Consider the following 18,407-nt stretch of genomic DNA (forward strand, 5'->3'; position numbering starts at 1 on the left):
ATACAAGAAATGTGGTGAGTTTTTTTTTTTTTTTTTTTTTTTTTTTTTGGTGGTGGTGGTGGTGGTGGGTTTTTTCTTAGTATTATTGCAACACTTCCTCAGAGGGCTATAGTAGAAGCCCAAGCTACATGTATAGTCAAAATGAAGTATACCTCCAGACATCAGTGCTTTGTAAAACAAAACAAAACAGAAATTAATTTAAAAATGGGATGGGAATCCTCCCAGCTACAGGATCTATATGTGACTAAAGATCTTTTTATTAAAATTGGGGCAGAAAGTCAGCTTTTATTCAAATCTAGGACACAGAGTTCACACCGAGTAGTAGCCACAAGAACAAGATGAATTATTGATGAGCAAAACCAGAATATTAATACACCAAGGAGTATTTTTGTTTTTAACTTCTTTTGTGCTAGTGAAAAAATATTCTATATCATTTGTTAGAAGTATCATTATATCTGATATATCTGATAAATTAGGTATCCTCAAATATCTTAATCCCAAGTCTTTAAAAATACAAGATTTTATGCTTTCTAGCTCCTATTTTGGATTTAAATGTTGCCAGTGAAATCAAGATACACGAATTATTAAGAACAATGATTTTAACAAGCCATTCAGTCCCTCTGTATGGCATTGATGAGTCTTTCTATTAATACATTTTCAACTTTACAAAAATAATTACCATACAGATATCAATAAACTTTCATTTCTGCCTTACTGCATTTTTTAATAGTTGTTGTTATTTTAATTGTCTGGACTACAAAAAACACAGAAGGAATGAGCATTTCTCAGATCATTTCTCTAGACCACAGGAGAACAAGGTCCTCTCCCTAAAAGAGTTGATACTCATATTGACCATCTGGCTGGAAATTTCCTTTGTTATATCAGACTGTTGAAAATGTCATCATTTTTATGGGTTTCATAGAAAATGAAAAAAAATATATATATAACATGAGACAAGAAAAAGGTCTGATTTTGCAGACTCGTAAAACAGCATTACAGATAAAATGAAAAAGGTCTATGTTTAGTTTCCAGTGTGACCTAATCAGGATAACTAGTTATCTATGAATGAAAATTCACAAACCATCTTTAAGTGTGTGTGTTCTAACCCATACTTTGTGGCATCTAAATTTTGTTCAAAATTAAACTTACTCAGAATTTAAACAGAAACAGCAATTACTCTCTAGAGCTGTTAAATGAAATCCAAATTGGTAGGTTAAAGAAATAGACTTGGATTTACATGCCACTCGGGTTATTTCAGTCAAAATCATGAAACAAGTACCATTTTTCACAAGCAAAATAATATCAGACAAACCCAGAATCAAAGAAATATGCAGGTCAGAAGGAGGCGCATGTCATTTGGCTCAACGTCCTCCTCAAAGCGGGCCTAATTAGGTCAGTTTGTACCGGACTGAATCCAGTGGAATACCTCCAAGGAAGTATTAGCTCAAAGAGGTATTGCCTCCATGCTACTTCCCTCTGGACAACCTGGTACAGGGTTTGGTCGCCTTCAAGATAAAATAAATAAATATATAAATAAATAAATTCCTATGTCTAATTTGTATTTCTCTTGTTACAGCTTGTCTCCCTTGTCTCTCATCCAATCAATTCTCCTTATCTGATGAGCTGTAGACAGCAGCAAGGTTTCCCTCATCCTTCTCTTCTGCAGGCTGAATGAATGAATGTCTCTCAGCCTCCTCTTGTCTGGCATGTGCACCAGCCCCATGACAATCCTGTTGGCCTGCACTAGACTAGCTCCAGAAATGTCCATGTCATCTCATGCCAGAGAGCCCAAAACATGGCAGTGAATTGTGGTCTCGCTGGTGCTGAAGAGAGGTGAGGGATTACCTTCCTCAGTCTGCTGGCTACAGTCCTTCTAATGCAACACACAACACTGTTGGCCTTCTTTGCCACAAGGGCACTCTGCTGACTCATGGCCAACCTCAAGTCCACCAGGATCCCCAGGGCCTTTCCTGAAAAGCTGTTTTTTTGGCATGGATACATGGGGTTATTCCTCTCCCAGAGCAGATTTTTGCATTTGCTCTTGCTGGACTTTATTAGGTTCTTGTCAGCCTATTTCTACACCCTGTATAGATCTCAGATCTTCAGTAGCAGCCCCACTCTCCACCATGTAAATGTTCTTCCCTATCTTTTAAGTTAACTTCAAATTTGCTGAGAGTACATCCTGTCTCACCATCCTTGCTGTTAAAGAAGTTAAACGTTATTGGTTGCAGTACTTATTCCTGAGAGACTGCACTTGCTACTGCCTAGCAACTTCATAGTGTTCCCAGGGATGCATTTGCTTGGATCCTGTCTTGAACATGGGTGTGATGTTCACCTTTTTCTAGCCATCAGAAAACTCTTCCAATTTTTCCATTAACTTCGGAAAATAATGGAGGTTGGCCTTTCGGTAACACCAGCCAGATCCTCTGGTACCCTTGGACATATCCCATACCCATATGGATTTGTCTATGTCTAATTAAATAATATTCAAAAACAAGAAACAAGAAGTCTGTCTTGAAATAATCTACTGAAGATATCTGGAGGCTAAAAGAAATATTAATGTAAACTTTTGTTTTAATTTCAAACCCAGAAAATTTTACGCACCAACTACTTGGACTTGGACTATTATTTTGCTTGTTTGGACTAGAGCTGATATATTCTTCCCACAGAAAAAATCAAGTCCTCCAAAATGAAAAGGAAGTCCTATCTAAATCTGAATTCCCCACATCAAAGCTGTAAGGATAGGAGGAAATATATGTTTCAGATAAACTTTAAAACACTCCAAAACCTTTAAACAGCTCTAGCTCCAATATCATGTTATTCTAATTTTCCATTCCTTCTTATATAAAATCCTTTTTTTTTTTCTTTCTTCTTTTCTTCTTTTGTTACATTCCCAAACTTATCATCTGCCAAGCATGCTTCTTCAGGCTTTGTTGTGCGTTTGTTAGCTAAAGCTCTGTTGTTGTTGTTGTTGTTGTTGTTGTTATTATTATTATTATTATTATTATTATTATTATTATTATTATTATTATTTTCTTTTACACGTCCTTTGGTCATTCAGATAAATTTCCACACACTTTCTCTAGGTCTTAGTTTAATCAAACATTCTCTGAACAGGGATTTGTAGACCAATGATTTAACAAACTCTACAATAAAATCCTACTTGAAGCAATAATAGATGTATTGGAACAATGTGTATACTGAATTGACAAACATCATACACGAGATGTCTTTTTAACTGATGCTGTTGTTATCAAAAACATTCCAAGCAAGTGACTTAATTCTATTATTTCAGATTTTTGACCAAAATGTTGTTTACTCAGTCAGGGGAAACTAAGGCTGTTTGAAATGCTAATTAATTTTGCACAAACCACTTAAATTAAAGTGGCATAATCACTGAAAAGTAAAGAGCTATTAGACTGCATGCAATGAAAGGAAGGGTAAAGCATTTTTGCTCAGTAGTCTGTTATTGGCAAGGATACAAGTTTTGGCTTTGAATTATTAAATAAATAGGTTTGGAAGGAAGTGTGAAGAAAGGTAAAAATAATAATAAATAAATAAATAAATAAAATTAAAATAAAGGTAAATATATATATATATTTAGAGTCTATTGCATTGTTTGTTTTCTTTGAGAAAACATAGCCCTGAGACATTACCTCAGTTCCAATAGACGGAAAAAAAAAAAAGGATTAACACTATATATACATATTATGTATACATTTAACCCACAACTTTTAACATGATTATTGTCCCCCCACCCTCCACCTTTTTTTTTTGTTGTTTGTTTGTTTTTGTTTTTTTGTTTTTTCCCCTGTAGCCCAGTAAATATGATTTCTGTCCTTTCCAGGGGAATGCCCTAGCTGTGTGCTGACCCAGCAGTGCAGAAGCTCAGCCTGGCCTTGGTCTGAGCTGGATTTCATTGTTTTAATCCCTGCACAGGGGCCTAGAAGCTGCTGGTGCTCTGCTTGAGCTTCAGCTCTGCACATGGCTCTGCTTGAGAGAGGGTGACATTATCACCCCCTGCAGTCACAGCCTGAGGAACAGCCTTTTGTGTGCATGGGGCTGGGGCCATTGCCAGGCTCCAGCCAGCAGCTCAGAAGGATACAGGCTGGATGAAAAAATTTATATAGATAAACCCAAGCAGACCCCAGGTTTGGAGGAAAGGTTCCCCTCACCATCACCTTCACCTTCTGGTGAAGGGAGGGCATGGCAGGATGCTGGCAGGTCCCTGTGCTACCGCTGTCTGAGGACTCACATGGCCAACCTTAGATCTAGAGGGGTGTGGGAAAGGAGAGCATAACCTCTGATAAAGGGACAGCTCCTATTTAATTGTAGCAGTAATTGTACTGTGAAGTCTTGTAGTACCACTGTGACTGGACTACTAATAACTTTTGTATTTTCATTGGGTTGTTAAGATTTTAACAAGGCTAATAAATTCTTTGTTCCACATATATACACTATTCTCCATTATTGTCTATAACAAGGTTTGGAGTGTAACATATACCCAGTGACACAGAGGAGGGAACTGTTTTTATACAATATCATCTGCAGTTGCATTTCATAAATGTCATCCTCCCATAAGCAATCTTCAAATTCATAACTCACAATTCATTCTCTGGTCTTTTTAAGAATAGCAGGTCTGGCTTCAGGATATAGAGAGGTAAGGTGCTGATAATTCTTGGCAGTTTCTTACTTCTCTTAAAAGAAAAAAAAAAAAGTTATTTTCACTTCTCTTTGGAGATTATACTTCAAGATATTTGGTCATATTTCGTTATAAGACAGATGTTACACAGCTCAACCTTGCCACAGAGAGAAATGTTTTTATCACCTCTCTGTTTTCCTTGTGCCTTAGCATACTTTCCAGGAGGATCTTGCTAGGTGAGGCTCACAGAGGTTAGGCTGACTGGTCTGTAGTTCCCCAGGCCTTCCTTTTTTTTTCCCTTTCTAAAAATGGGAATTACTTTTCCCTTTTCCAGTCACTGGGAACTTCAACTGACTGACATGACTTCTCAAATATGATGGAGAGTGGCTTAGATAATACATCTGCTAGTTCCCTCAGGATCCTGGGATAGCTCTTATCAGGTTCCATGGAACTGTGCACCTTCAGGTTCCTTAGATGGTCTTGAACCTGATCTTCTCCTACAGTGAGCAGTTTATCAGTCTCCCAATCCCTGCCTTTGACTTTTATGACTTGGGCAGTTTTTCTAGAGTACTTGCCAGTGAAGACTGAGACAAAAAAGTTACCAAGTACATCAGCCTTCTCCATGTCCCAGGTAACTAGTCTCCTGTTTCCTTCAGGAGGGGGCCTACTTTTTCTCAAATCTTCCTTTTATCACTGACATACTTACAGAAGCCTTTCTTGTTGCCCTTGATGTTCTCAAACAGATGTCATTCTGTCAGGGCTTTAGCTTTCCAAATTGATCCGTGGCTGCTCAGACAGTGTCTCTGTATTTATCCCACTTTATGTGTCCTTGCTTCCATCCTTTGTAGGCTTCTTTTTTTGTGTGTGTGTCTGAGCTTGTTCATTCATTCAGGCCTCCTGGTGTTTTTGCCTGACTTTCTCTTTGTTGGGATATATTGCTCTTGACCTTGGAGGCGGTGATCTTTGAATACTAGACCTTGAATAATGTCCTTGGGCCTCTCTTCCTTCCATGGTACTCTGCCAAGGAGATCTCTGAAGAGGTCAAAGCCTGCTCTCCTGAAGTCCAGGCTGTGAGGCTGTTGTGTGCCCTTTTCACTGCCCAAAGGAACTCCACCATTTCATGATCGCTTTAGCCAAGGCTGACTTTGAGATTCACATTGCCTGCAAATCTCTCTTTGTTGGTGAGAATGAAACAGCATCTATCCTAGTTGGCTCCTCTACCACTTGGAGAAGGAAATTATCACCAACATTTTCCAGGAAACTCCTGGATTTCTTATGCCTGCTTATGCCTCCAATAGATATTGGGGTGGCTGAATTCTCCCATGAGGACCAAGGTTTGTGAATGTGAGCCTGCTCCTACCTACCTATAGAGGGTCTGATCTTCCCAGTCTTCCTGGTCAGGTGGCCTGTAGTGGAACCCCACCACCTATCTGGACAACCTGTTCCAGTGTTTGACCACCCTCACTGCACATTAAATAATAACAATAGTAATAATAATAGCAATAATAGTAATAATAATAATAGTAACAATAATAATTTCTTATGTTCAGTTGGAATTTGTTTTAATTTGTGCCCACTGCTTCTTATCTTGACAGCTGTAATAATAAGAAGAATTTGGTTCCCTCTGGACACAGGTAGTGGTTGCTGGGTGGATGGAGGGGCTGTGCCAGCTACTCAAAGGATCCATGAATATCTGTGTACTTGTGAACCCAGAGAATGCCATGCATATGCCTTTAATTGTGTCTCTACCAGCTGGTTAGGAGGAAGGGGTCTCAGCTCTCTGACTTTCTTTTAAGTGAGTCCTGTGCATAAGTGCTGCTGAAGGCAGCCCTTGGCTGGGGCAGAGTGTGGGACCAGTCATGTCAGTATTCTGTATTTGTGTGTCTCTGGAATGCATGCTAATTTTTTATGCTGACCGAACCTTCAAAGCGGAAAGTGGCAAATGCATCCCCCAGCCTGGACAGAGACCCCAAGTCCCAGGCACGGCCTCAGCAACCAGACACAGATGGTCCTGGGTCATCGTGTGAATTCTGCCTCTGTGTGCTTATTGGTGCAGCGCACCAGGCACAAACCTATGGACAACAAGAGCAGCTGGAAGAAATGGTTGTGCTTGCTCTTGTTGCCCTTCATTTTCACTTAACAAGCCACTTCACATCCTCCTGAATGTGGTCCCCACATAAACAGCAGACATCCCTAGATGAGGTCAGCAGATTGGGGTCTCCTACCACAATCACTTGCTGCTTCCTTCTAGTGGTTCTGGGTGGTTCTGGTTCCTCAGCCACAAAAGACACTTTAGAGAGTGCACCCAACTCATCATCAGCTATGATGGCGGTGGACCTATTCTGTAAATGCAAGTCATGAGGTAGTCTCATGGACGAAGCTACCTACTTACCTTATGACAGAAGCCACCAGCTTCCAGCTTTTGCCACAATGGAAGATCTGGTCAACTTCATTCTCAACCTACCTAACACTGTACAGTATTGAATCTCAATACTGAGATTCCTCCTCCTCTAGATCCTTTGCTAAATTGCACAGGTTCTGAAGATTAGGAGATCATGTGCTCCAAGCAAAATGCCCCAGACACTCCCTACAGTTTAGATTTTACGGAACTGCATACTCCTGAAATTCCACCTCGGTTCGTGAGTTCAGCAAAGAGACACTATCCTCAGCAGCACGTAAGGACCATATCCTGTGACTGGCATTTCTAGAAATACACATGCTAGAAAGAGAAAGCTTGCTAGGTATTTCTACATGCCTAGCTACATGAATTGTTGTATGAGTTGCTTGCTTCTGAAAGTTGCACTCTGAGCTTGACTGTCCCTAAACAAGAGTGAGCTAGAATAAAGGCTCCAGGAACTCTTTGATAAAGCACATCTGACATAGTGTGTTAGGAACTGTCAGAGCACTACCTTTACTTTAGCCCTACTAAATGAAAAGCAGTAAAAAACTGTTAATCTGTTAAAGAGGCCAAATTAATAATCTGTTAAACTGGCTCTTTTAATGAACCATAGACAGTAGACTAAGGGATGGGATTATCCTCTACTCAGCATTCACTAGACCACACCTAGAGTGCTGTTTCCAATATAATCAAGTCTCCCAATATAAGGAAAACATTGATAGGCTGGAATGAGTTTAGCAGATGACACAGAGCTACCTGTAGGCTAAAGCACTAGTCCTGTGAGGAGATGTGGAGGGAACTGAGTTTATTCAACCTGGAGAAGAGCAACCCCTAAAACCTATGGAGAGATGGAGATGGGCTCTTCACAACTCTTTCTGTCAGGAGGACATGAGAATGTGATTCAGATGAGACAACAGTTGTTCAGATTGAGTGTAAGGAAAACCTTTTTCCTGAAAGCTTGGTCCAATGCAGGAGTTTACCCAGAGATATTGTGTAGTCCTTATCAGTTGAGATTTCCTAGATCAAATTGGATAAAACCCTGAGAAAGCTGGTCTGTCCCCATGGCTGACCCTGTTTTGAGCATATATTTGGAACAGAGACCTGCTGAGGTTCTTTCCCTCTTGAATTATTCCATTGTCCTATGGCTGAAATGATTATCCAGACCTGGAAAATTCTCCCAGTTCTTAAAGTGTAAACATGGTCCAGATTCACTTTTATATGTCATAGATACAATGTTCCATTATTGACTCTGGGAAATTAAATAATTTTATACAAGGAATGTAAAAAACACAAATAAAAGTGACATGAAAATACTTTTAATGATGACTGAAAATAGTAAAATACATGTTGATCATTTTTTTATTATTTGAAAAAGAAGGGGATTAGAATAACATTTCTCAGTGTTAGTACAGTACGAAACACAACAATGACTAATAGAAAGCCCCTTTTTGGATGAGGAAACAACAAACCACTAGATGATAGATAGATGAAAGTAGATGATAAGTGGACATGTGAAAATTAATCTTTGGATTTCCCCACCATGGATTGGTGGGGAAAATGTATTAGTAAAGTTTGAAAATCATTATCTTTATCTAGATAGTATCTTTAGCTAGATTCACAAATTTTTAACAGGTAGTATATTATAATTGAATGAAGAGTACCTGATTGTTGACAACTCTAGTATCATAGTATCTATTTATTTATCTGTAGTTAGTTAGATACTATGATATTGAATTATTTCATGTGCATTTTGTTTGTTTGTTTGTTTAAAATCTTATATGAAGGTTTTTGTTGTGTAGGCACACAAAAAATGACTCCCCATTTCTTTATTCTCATCGGAATTTCTGACATTATATTTTATGATAGATTGGAAATTCTTCCTATATTTAGGTATGCATGTTTGAATTGAAGTGGTGAAAGCAGAGAACTTGAGTTCCAATAGATATCACCTAAGACTTTAAGTTGTATCTCAACTTTTAGAGAATTCTACTGAAGATGAAGCGTTAGTAGTCAATACAATTGAAACAATATAATCTATAGAAAGATCATTTATTGTGGAGATAAAAAGCAGTAGTCTTTTCTAAATGTTTCATTTGTGTTAATTTTTAGACCATGACAAGTTCATATCCTAGCTCTTTTTTTCTTTTTTTTTTTTTTTTTCCTAGCTGTATGGGTTTGATAAGTACAAAGAAATTGTATATTTACAAAAAAGAAAAAAAAAAAAAAAAGCTTGTCTCTTTCATGAGTATAGATGGAAAATGGTATTTCAGTTCTATTTAGTGATATGTAATTTCAAAATGTCTAATTCTGTGTCATTTCCAACATTAGCACTTTTTTTTTTTTCTTTATACAAAGCAACAAAATATTTCCATATGTGCTTTTCTTTTCTACAATTTTCCTTTAATTCCCAGTCTATAACTGGAAAACTAGCAGTAGTCATGTCTTGAGTAAGGTAGATGTGTTTGTGACATAAGATCTCACAGGATTTTATTTTTATCTTACTAAATAGAATTTTAAATTATAACACGAATAAGGCATCTGAATATCATTCATATTCATATGTTTCAAGTGTACTCTAAGTAAATAAGTGCACTTATTTAAGGAAAAGTGCTTTATATGTGGCATGCTGGATTTGCCAAAATTCACATGCCACATTTCTATCATGTAAATTAGCTACTGGCAAACTGTGATTAACCTAGATGGATAACTGTTCTCTAAAACTCAGTCAGCATGTTTTTAATATGGACAAGTGAATTTTCAGTGGATCCAATGCCAAATCAAAGACAATAGTAATTAAAATGTATATTTAGTAGAAAACATTATTGCAACATACTCAAAAAGATGTTTTCTAGAAGAACAATTGCCTACCTGGCATACAGTGTTGTTACAAAACAAACAAGCATGATTTCTATTGTATAGTCAGCAACAGCTTGTATTTGGCTGCAAATGTTTTGATTTGTGCCAATAATTCTGTAGTTGAATAATTTCAGCTATGGAATGTCGAACAAGATTCAAATATTACTGTAATGCTATTTTTAGATTCTAAATGACACCCAAAGGAGAAAAGAAAGAATGACTTGCTGGTTAATGATTTCCAGAAGGAGTTGAGCTGTTTTAGAACAATACCTTTGCTTACAATAAAAAGAGAGCATTCTGCAGATTCAAGATAATTAGATTTTATTATTATTATTATTTTTAATCTAGATATGCACATAATTAAAGTATAGACTGGCAATTAAGGAGGATCTTTTCCTCATAACTGCTTGCATCACAGTACATAGGACATTCCAACTCATCCTTCAAGTACTACACCATTATCAGGGATACAACTCTATTCACCTCTTAACTTACACCAGCAGGAAGGCAATTATTTCTTCTGGCTACATGATATAGTAATTGACAAGATTCAGTAATAATTTCATTTACTCTTTAACGTAGTAAATCCACTATGAACCCAGTTCATACAGCCTCTCTTACAAATAATAATGTTCTATCCAGTAAATGTAATTTTTTGTTTGGTTGGTTGGTTGTTTTATTTTTTCTTCTGTTTTCTTCTTTCACATGTGCGTGCACGTGAAGTGGCTATGACATCTAAAAGCATGGTTTATGCTTCAGGTAATTCTGTTTCAGACACATCCTTTTTCCATAGTTTACCATTCTACCAAGATTCTGTACATGTTCATATACATTTGCATGGTTGCTTTCAGATTAGTCTATAAAAGAGCTTTCTTGAAGACTAGTCTAATTAATATTAATTTACTTAAGTTATGCTTAGGTAAACACAATCTGTCATATAAAATATAAAGATATCTGATTTTATTACATTCTTCAACATAGCATTTTTTTTGTAAAATTAAAATGTGTACACAGAGGTGATATCAAAGAATAAAAGAAATATTCCGGTTGGAAAAGACGATCTGCTCAAAGCAGGACAAATTAGTCAGTTTGTACAGGGCTGTGTCCAGTCGATACCCGAATACCTCCAAGGATAGATATGCTACTTCACTCTGGACAACCTGGTGCAGGATTTGGTCACCTTCAAGGTAAAATAAATAAACAAATAAATAGATTCCTATGTCTAATTCAAATTTTTCTTGTTCCAGCTTGCCTCCTTTGCCTCTTACCCTGTCACTGCACACCTCCAAGAAACATCTGGGTCCCAGTTCTCCTTATCCAATGACTAGATAGCTGTAGACAGCCACAAGTTTTCCCTCATCCTTCTCTTCTGCAGGCTGAATGAATGAATGTCTCTCAGCCTCCTCTTGTCTGGCATGTGCACCAGCCCCATGACAATCCTGTTGGCCTGCACTAGACTAGCTCCAGAAATGTCCATGTCATCTCATGCCAGAGAGCCCAAAACATGGCAGTGAATTGTGGTCTCGCTGGTGCTGAAGAGAGGTGAGGGATTACCTTCCTCAGTCTGCTGGCTACAGTCCTTCTAATGCAACACACAACACTGTTGGCCTTCTTTGCCACAAGGGCACTCTGCTGACTCATGGCCAACCTCAAGTCCACCAGGATCCCCAGGGCCTTTCCTGAAAAGCTGTTTTTTGGCATGGATACATGGGGTTATTCCTCTCCCAGAGCAGATTTTTGCATTTGCTCTTGCTGGACTTTATTAGGTTCTTGTCAGCCTATTTCTACACCCTGTATAGATCTCAGATCTTCAGTAGCAGCCCTGTCCTCCAACGTGTTGGCAGACCCACCCACCCCACACAAATATTTGGTGTTGTTTGCAAACTTGTTGATTGTGCAGTCTGTCCTGCCATTTGGTCTATTATTTGGTTTTACTCCTCTCCTTAACAACACTCTTTATTTCCCTACAAATTAGCTGGTGTTTCCAGATGCTGAAAATTGAAGTTACACCATTTTTTTTCTGTAATAAGAACTACTGAAATTCTTGTATGATACATAGTCTATACCACCTAGTATTTTCTTTGAGAATTGACACAATTACTCTTCTGTCAAAACTGACAAACAAAAAGTATCTTAAGACTGTTTTTTTTTTGTTTTGTTTTGTTTTGTTTTGTTTTCTGTTTGGTATGGTAAAGCCTGTTTTTGTTGTTGATGTTGTTGTTACTGTCATGGTGGCTCTTTTTTGAGTGGATTTAATTTTCTTGCTTGTCAAGGGAAGTGATTGTTCTGGTCTACTCTGCAATGATGTAGCCTCACCATAAATACTGTTTACAATTTTGGGTACCATGATATAAGAAAGACATAATGCTATTAACTTCCAGAGGGTGGCTACAACGATAGTGATGGGAAGGCATATGAGTGGCTGAAGTCCCTTGTTTTGTTCAGCCCAGAGCAGAGCAGGCTGAGGGAAGGCCTCACGGTGGCTTGCAGCTCCCTCACGAGGGGAGTGGAGGGGCAGGTGCTGAGCTCTGCTCTCTGTGGACAGCAACAGGACCCAAGGGAACAGCATGAAGGTGGGACAGGGGAGTGTCAGGCTGGGTGTTAGGGAAAGGTTCTTCACCAAGAGCATGCCCAGATGCTGGAACAGGCTCCCAGGGCAAGCGGCCACAGCATAAAGCCTGCTATAGTTCAATAAGTGTTTGAACAATGTGCTCAAGACATATAGTTAGATTTTGGGATGTCCTGTGTGGAGTCAGGAGCTGGACTCAATGATCCCTATGGCTATATCCTCCAACTCAGGATATTCTATGATTTTTCCTAGTAGCCACTGTGGTGCCGTGTTTCAGTTTTGTGACTAAAAGAGTATTACTAATTGTAGTTTCAATATGGAACTCAACTTATGTTAATAAAACATTTATTTATTTTTGCTTAGCACCTTAGGTCTATAAATAATTTAATAATTTCATCTCTAATGTGTGTCCTGATTCATTCTGATATCTTGATTTTGTGATCACATGAAAGCTGGTTCTGCTTCTAAGTTTGAGACCATCAAAGTTAGCCCTTTTTTCTGGGAATGCTGGAATAATGATTGCTAGGGAAAAAAAATAAAAAATAAAAAAAAATCACTACCTTAGCCAATTCAAACAACTGCTCATGACAACATGAACTAAATAAATAGATAAATAAATCCACTTGGAGATGCTGTTGGAAATTATAAGCAAGAAAACGTTTTTTAGAAGTTTCTGTTCTCTAACTTCTGTGATTCTGGGACATTAAGTACACCTATAACATACATAAAGCAGTAAAGACAATTCACAAAAAAAATATAGTAGATGTTTTATATCTCATAACTTAATTATATGTGAGTAGCTACCTGAAAATATTGCTAGAATAGAATCACAGAATCATCTAGGTTGGAAGAGACTTCCAAGATCACCTAGTCCAATCTCTGACCTAACACTAACAAGTCCTCCACTAAACCACATCACTAACTGAAACTAGTAAATTCAATTATATAAATGTATATATATAAAAGTGAATGAAACATCATACCACAGTTTTGTTTTGTTTGTTTGTTTGTTTTCCATAAAATAATAAAACAAAATAAAATAATAAAATAGACTTTATAAGTGTTCATCAAGACCTTTGTTTAAATACTTGTTTTAAGTTCTTTGCATCATCCAGTTTGTCTTGCATTGTGTCATCTGTGGCTATATTTTATCAAAGCTCAAGTTAGTTGTCAAAGAAGCTGATAAAAAGGCTATTAAAGTCAGTCGAAAATTATAAACTGTTTTTTTATGTTTTTTTAAATGTTTGTAATATGTAGGATTTTTTTTCATGTGTTTGAAAGAATACATAACTGATTGAAAGTCAGTATTTCTTTATCTGTTTTTCATTGGTAGCTGACAGTAGAACATGTCATTATTTTTATGAGGATACCTGTGCTCCTCAGACTATATTTTAGAACACAGTCATACAATTTCTCCCACTGCTTTTTCATTTGGGCTGGTTTAAGTCCTCAGGCTACAAGAGTCTTCAGTCTTTGGTTTAAGCTGTTTCATGTCTCATTATCAGCTCTTTCTGTTTTGTTTGCTTTGCTCTCAGAAAACAAAACCAAAAACATCCTAAGCAACTTGCAACTTTTTTTTTTTTTCTTTTTTTTTCAGAGAAAGGGATGAAATTATGTTAGTTATTTTGCAGCTGATGCATTTTTCTGAAAAGGTTTCTATAATCCTTCTAGTTGAGACAGAATATTCAGTCTTGTTCTACCAGTCAAAAAGAAAGTAATGTATAAAGTTTTCCCCAATGATATTACACAAGGATATCTAACCTCCATGGATAGTATCACATCCTCAGGACCCTTCCTAATGGTTCTCTACACAGTCAGACTGGAAACCTAAGGTTCTTTAATATTCCAACTTCATTATTCTCATTTTCTATAATTTAACAACTTCTCATATTATACTTAATGGAAAAGTCATGCAATATTGAGCAGTAACTGCTGTTAATTTCCTGCTGTATATCATTTGCATTTTTTGTTGCTAGTGGAGAGTAATTAACATGCTCTAATTATCATACTGATTGTCTTCTTTAGCTCATGAGAATATAGTCATCTCAACCCTCGTTGATCTTACAATAGTACATTTTATAGCCTTCAGTAATAGTATCCGGGGACATATACAGCTTAGTTTTTTACTGAAAAATGGTGTGATCCAGCAGTAACAGGTTCCTTAAACGGTTCAATTTGGAACAGAGTAATGTAAGGTTTTATAGTGCCTATCAAAAAATATGGAGCCCTGCTTCTGTGGTAGTACAATGCCATCCTTTTTAGGGAACAGAATTGCAGTTGTATTACCACCATCAAAAGAAAAAAAAAAAAAAAAAAAAAAAAAAAAAAGTTTGCTTGTATTCCATTCACATTGTCTTTTATTTTTCTGTCTGTGAACAGTTAAGAGAAAAGGCACATTCAGCTGGGAATACACTTACAAGCAATAATGAGCATTCTTTTCTTGAAAGGATGCTTTTAGAAGAATAGACATTTATCTAAAGGAAAAAACACTTTCCTTAATCTAAAAGTTCTACCTAATCAAAGTCCTTATTCCATTTTAGGTTCATCTGCAACTGTCTTATAAAATGTAATGCAGATAGGAAAAACTAAATGAAATCATGTAATCTGTTTGAATGTTGTCTACAAGAACACTGAGGCTTATAGCTTTTGGAAAGAGAAGAAACATTAAATACAATGAGATACAATTACACATGCAAATATATTGTTTTCACAAGATCAAGACAAACAGTTAGTGACATTCAAAAGGGAAATTTTGTATGTGTCTCTTCTGCATATATTTAAATATTATTGTTTAAGCTGAGACACAGATTTCAGCAATCTGCACTGTCTTATGACTTTCTGGGAGTCAGAATTTCATTTGCAGAAGATTCTTCCAGGGAATCAGTAGCTACTGTGAAGATTCGTGCCTTCATTTTTAATATTCTTCATGAATGCCAAAATGGATAACATATTTCTGGAGAAGCAGTGCCATATTTAATTTTCTGTCTTTTCAAGTGTTCTGGTTTTAGTTAGAACAGAGTTAATTTTCTTCCTAGTAGCTGGTAGAATGCTATGTTTTGGCTTAGGATGAGAAGAGTGCTGATAACACCCTGATGTTTTAATTGTTGCAGAGCAGTGCTTATACTAAGCCAAGGACATCTCAGCTTCTTGCTCTGTCCTGCCAATGGGCAGGCTGGGGATGCAGCAAGAGCTGGGAGGGGACAGACCCAGGACAGGTAACCCAAACTAGCCAAAGGGGTATTCCATACCATCTGATGTCATACTAAACAATAGATAGGGGTGGCTAGCCGAGGGAGGGGGTTCGACTGCTTGGGGTTAGGCTGGGCATTGGTCAGCGGGTGGTGAGCAATTGCATTGTGCATCACTTGTTTGTACACATTATCAGTAGTAGTACTATTATCATAATTGTTATTATTATTGTTATTATTATTGTTGTTATTATTATTATTGTTATTATTATTTTCCTGTCTTATTAAACTGTCTTTATCTCAACTCACAGGCTTCACCTTCCCATTTCTCTCCCCCATCCCAGAGAGGAAGGGGGGAGGGTGAGCGAACGGCTGTGTGGTGTTTAGCTGCTGGCCGGTTTAAACCATGACATCAAGGCTATCCATATCCAGGCTTCTTTTAGAATGCCTGAAGAATGTGAAGATGTAGAAGAACTGGAAATGCTAGTAGAGATGTGGGACAATTTACATATTTGTTTATGGTAAAGTCTGTTTTGCATTATAGATCCCTTTTTCTATGCAATCCCATGGTAGCTGTGCTCAAATGTGACTGAAATACCATAAGTGAATAATACTAAAGACTGATAACTGTTAACAGAGAAACAAAGCAAAGGCATCAAAGACATTCCAAGAGGGAATTTACTATGAATTTTCCATATCTATGAGGAGTAGCAAGATTTTTTTATAGAGAAGACCCACATGGTTTTGGACAGCACAAAGGACTGAAGTACATAGACAGACCACAGAAGTGATATATTGTAACACTAGACCAGTGGCAGAAGATATAAAGAATATCTTATCATGAGAATGCAAATAAGGATTATTATTTTTGTAATGTTATTGTATTGTAACATAATGTAATTAACTATAGGTGTCAGATATTATGCAACCATATTTTTCTGGATGCTATCAAAACACATAGAAGACATGGTACTTGCTAATTGATCAAACTCAAATTGGACAATAGGGTAATTAATTTACTGAGAACCTTGTTCCTTCAGTGAATAGAACATTAAGAATTAAAGAATATATAGAAAAGAGTAATGTTTGTTAATGCTTAGAATCCTAGAAGCAAAGCATAATCTTTTCTTGATTTTTTTTTTTTTTTCCTTTCAGTCCTTTCTCCTTTAATACTATATTTGGGTTAGAGAAGAAGTGGTGAGTCATTCAGTTGAAGTATCTGCTCCAGAACTCTATCAAAAGGCTCGGTATGGCCTTTCTAGTTCTGATGATTCACAGAAGTATTTAACTTTTTGATATTTTCCTTTTGGTTTCTAAACACAGATATGTAAAGCAAACGGTAGGTACACTATCCTTTGGAAGAATAGGAAAGAGATGACATCCAAAAATAGCCCCAAATATACACTCAGAGTGAAATGAGACTTTTCAAGTTCTAAGTTGAAAACAATACATTTGTATTTCCCTGACTCAGAAAATCACTTGCACTTAAGTAGGTTCATTATTGGTGTAGTCTCTTATTCATGCTTTCTTTGAACTAAGGTGAATATTTTAAATGGTACTGCAAAATAAATAATTATTAAAATAATAACATAAATAATTTATTCCTGCATTTTACAAAATATTTTAGTCACTGGAGACAAAGTGGGTTTTATTTCAGATAAATATGGTATATATATTTTAAATAATTTATTCTTAAGAGTTGTAACTTTTGTTCTTTAGTGTTGACTAACCATCTTTGATTTTGGACCTGCTTGTCCCTCACTGAAAAGAGAATAGTCTGGCTATTACAGTAGTCTATCAATTAAAATGATCATTTCTTTTCCCCTGCACAGTCATTCAGCTTTAAAAAAATAAAAATAAAATACTGATTTATCTTGATAGTAGACATGAAGAAGTTATGGCTATCCAACTTTTCAATGCATATTTAACAAGTTGTAAGATATCTGTACCTTGTATTTACATGGTTGAAAATTTATAATTTGAGCTTGACTTACTTAGTTTAAGCTACCTATGCAATTAATAGAAACATGCCTCTAAAAAGGCATGTTCATCTCTATCCCAGGAGCTGGCCTAGCCTCCAAATCTTATAACATTGTTTTTTGTTTGTTTGTTTGTTTGTCTGTTCGTTTGTTTCTTAAATGACATTAATTGAATTACTCCATCAATAAATAAATGCATAATAATAATTAAAAAGTGTTTGCTCGTTATGATTCATTCATTAGGCTTACCTAAGTAATTTTCTGTCTTGATGTTTTCTTTCCCAGTTTCCAAGGAAAGAAGTAGTCACTAGCCTAGCAAATTAATTTCTGAGCCCTAAATAGTTAATAGCAACATATCCAGAAGGAGCTATAGAAACTTGCCTAAGACCTGAATGTGGGTAGTTAGGGTCTGGTGGCTGGAAGATGTCGCGCTGTACGGAAAGGTGGAGCCCCTCCCTTGATGGACAGTAGTGTGTGGTCTGTGATGTAAGCAAGCGGAAGTGATGCTATGGGCCTCGGGTATATAACACCATGTGACTCGACAATAAACACCATTTGCCATCCACCACATTGGTGTCTGTGAGCCGATGGACCGAGCGGCCTGGGGTTGGTCGCCGTGCCATTCCTGAACCAGGTCGCCACTGCCCCCTGAAGGCAACACCTGAACTAACCTTTTTCATGCTTATTCTGGTGCCAGTGGAAGCCAGATTTTTTTTCCACAAATTTCAGGAACTATATCTGCATAAAGGTATTTCTCATGTGAATAGAGAAAAGC

The sequence above is a fragment of the Aythya marila genome (assembly GCF_965140915.1).
Source record: "Aythya marila genome assembly, chromosome: 3".
Lineage (NCBI taxonomy): Eukaryota > Metazoa > Chordata > Aves > Anseriformes > Anatidae > Aythya > Aythya marila.